Consider the following 3,661-nt stretch of genomic DNA (forward strand, 5'->3'; position numbering starts at 1 on the left):
GCTCGGCTGAGCTCGGCTCGGCTCTGCCCCGCCGCTCCTCCCCGGCCCTCGTCGGTTGGGCCGGTCCCGGCTCCTGGAGGCCTGCCCGCCTCGCGGGATCCGTGCGGTTTTTCTGCGAGAGCCCGCTCGCAGCCCCCTGTGCCCCGCCGCCCCCGCTGCGCCAGGCAGAGTTCGGCCGTGCGGCTCCCGGCCCTGCTGAGGGACCCCGGCGGCCGAGGGCAGGTCTGGCGAAGAGAAGGGGAAAACACTTGCGGATTCTTGATCAGGCTTCACGCTTTTGCTTGCTTGTCCGTTATTTTAAACGCTCGCAGCTGGTAATGGCGCATAAAAAGCGCAAGAAATGACAGAACTGATGAAATCGCTCTAGTTCCTCTGTCTTCTCACGAGTGACCCCAGGTGAAACAAGCTGCTCTGTTCGGCGTGCATGAGTAACGTGACAGGCAAACCGGAGCATCGACTTCTGTGGGCTCTAGAACTGCTGCTCGGAGTAGAAAACAATAATTAGCAGATAGGAGTGATTGCCATCCAGTTACAGCACTTCTTACTGTAACTTATTTTTAAATATTTGGGGCTGAGGCTTTTCACACAGTTTCAATCCCCCAAATAGTTTATTCCATCACTGTTTTATCACTATCAAATATTTATTGCTCTAATCATGGACGGATGCTTTTATCCAATTTGTTTTTTGACTGGGGGAAGGAATTTTTAGGGCTTGTGTGATGTCAGGTGTAGGTACAGGAGCATAAGAATTGCAGCAGCAGAACAGGCTAGCTTTCTGCCGTGCCTTTTATCTCCCTTTTCATGTTCTCATCTGTGCCATATGCATCCAAGCAAGGAAAGAAAGTGTATGCTTAAGCCAAGTCTGAGTAAAAACCTGCGTGGGATGTTTTTGAGTGTCAGGACCAATGGAAAATGGCATTCTTTTCTCATGTTTTAAGTTCATATATTGTGAGTAGTTAGCTAAGGATGACTGAATTTTGGGAAGTGAAGCATAAATTTTGTGTGTAGCCTTTATGAAGACTGATGTTAGCTATGTCTCAAATAGATCAGGTATAGCGAAGCTTTTTTTTTTTTTTTTTAATTCCCGTGTCATTACACATGGAAAAAAAAGGTATAACAATAAGTATCAACCTTGCGAAAAAACTGCAGTGCCAAAGCAGACACTTTCCATACTCGCTCCATCATTAGCCATGTAGTCTGTACTGCCAAAACAAGAAATATCAACTAGTTTCATACATTCCAATGAACAGTTTTCAGATGGTTATTAAGCTCAGTTAGCCTTAGTTGAAAGAATCTGCATATTATTGGTCATACAGATCACTCTTTAACGTACGACTTCTGACACACTGGTGTAGGAATGATAATATTTTTGAAGTTTTCTGTGAGAAATGACTTGGACCTGTTTTGTTATGCAGAAGACAAGATTGACCCTCCCTGGGAAGATAAATGCCTGCACTTTTATTGAAGTGAAAGGGTTTGATGCAGCCAGAGAACTTAGCCCATGCAAAAGCACCACAAAGTAATGACATCCTATATTCGTTAGGAGAAATGCTAGGTGAATTTAGGGAAATCTGAATTGACGGGGTCACTTTCTTTTATGCTCAGTGGTGGCTTTAATGCTTTTTAAAGAAAAAAATTTCATCGTAGACATGTTTGGGAGCAGATTTCATGCAGCAGAAGTTTAAGAGAACAACATTGCACACAAATACCATACAAAGACTGCACTGTTAGAACCACAGCTGAAACACAGTCATACAATAAGTTCTTACCACTTGCTTCATGACCAAAATCCTAGGACAACCAGGTCATTGGGACCTTGTGCCTTCTCCTATGCTCCAGTTTTCATGCCTGAGTTTGCCACATTCCCATCTTTGCAAGCTTGGGAATAGCCAGCAAAATCATCACTGAGAGCTATTGTGCAAGGGTATTGTCATAGAATTATAGAATGGTTTTGGCTGGAGGGGACCTTAAAGCATCTAGTTCCACCCCCCCTGCCATGGGCAGGGACACCTTCCACTAGACGAGGTTGCTCCAAGCCCCATCCAACCTGGCCCTGAACACTGCCAGGGATGGGGCAGCCACAACCTCTCTGGGGAACCTGCTCCAGTGCCTCACCAGCCTCACGGTGAAGAATTTCCTGTATGCTTTGGTGCCCAGATCAAGCAAACCAAGAAACACAGCTCTTGGGGCTGTGTCACAATCATTTCCTTTGGTAATAGCATGTGCACTGTCTGTGTTAGTGGAAAGGGAAAATGAAACTCAGGCATGCCAACAGAATGACAAAGAAAAATAGTAGTGGGGCTGGCTGCTGTCTTCAAGGTCTGAGTGACCCCCTTTATGTTTCATGGTTTATTGGAACATGTGAGAGGCTTTTATAAAAATAGGAACCTGCTTCAAAAATTGTTCATTGTAGTGCTTTACAGCAGGGGATGCGTGGGGATTATGTAGTAGAATACAAATGAAAATACAATTCAGCTTTGTTCAGTATCTATTGAAAAGCAAACAGGAACTTATTTATCTACCTGTAGTCTTCTTCAGTACTTTTTTTTTTTTTAGGCAGGTGGAGAAACTGTCACATTTTTCATTTCTGTCAATGTTAACTCATATTGTGTAGTCAAATGAGTAGCCACATCAACTTCAGTGGGATTGTGTGTATAAGTGCTGCTTATCATGACATACTGATGGAACTGACTTTCAACTGACGTTTAAGAAGTAATTATCCACTCAGGCCATAAAAAAGAAACTATTTTTAAAATGGAAAACTTTTTGTTGTGTATAAACATAAAGAATTAACTCTATTGATTAACCCAACTTTTAGAACAGCCTAATTAGAAAAGCTCCTGGTAAGGAAACATGGATTAATGACTGTGTTTATTGGGATGCAAATACAGTGAAAAAGAAATAAACACCAACTGTGAATTCAAGGTAAAAAGAAATTCAGTTTGTGAATTACAATCAACATTGTACAGCAACAGAACTGCTTAGCACAGAGAAAGGAAGGGAGGCCACAGGAGCTGCTGTTTTCTCCTGTTGATATAACATTATTAGTGTTGATGGCATTTCTCCAGCAAATATTTCACATAAATCATGTATCATCACTTGTGACAGCATGATGGCATAAAAGAATATTACTGTTGTCTGTGATCTACCTAAAGCTAACTGCTTGCATAGGTTTCATTAGTTTTCAACTGACAGGAAAAAAACTGATTAAAAACGTGGATTTATGTTCTGATATACACTTCTCAGATGGGGTTAAGACTTTTAAATCTTCTCCTTCTCTTCTGTCCTCACCCATTCCAGATCTCTGTAATGTCCTTTTTCTATTATTCTAATTTCTTCTATCTCTTCCCACATGTAGGGTTGTTTGACACATCTCTAATTCCATCCTTTCTATCTTTGTATTCCACCTGCTATGGATCCGTTGGTCTTTCCCTTTCCTTGTTGCTTCCAGATCTACTCTGTCTTCAAAGCTATATGATTTCAGGGGCTTTCTGTACCTGTTTAGGACTCTCACTATTGCATAGTTTCTTCAGTACTCTGATTTTTAACTCTTGTCTAACCCAGTGTTTCCAGACCTGTAGTCTTCATGGTTTTTCTTCCTTGTTTTCAAGGACAGGTTTCTAATGCTTTGATTTGAAAAAATCAGGAATGACCTACCCAG

The sequence above is a fragment of the Haliaeetus leucocephalus genome, unplaced genomic scaffold (assembly GCF_000737465.1).
Source record: "Haliaeetus leucocephalus isolate CR32 unplaced genomic scaffold, Haliaeetus_leucocephalus-4.0 Scaffold763, whole genome shotgun sequence".
NCBI lineage: Eukaryota > Metazoa > Chordata > Aves > Accipitriformes > Accipitridae > Haliaeetus > Haliaeetus leucocephalus.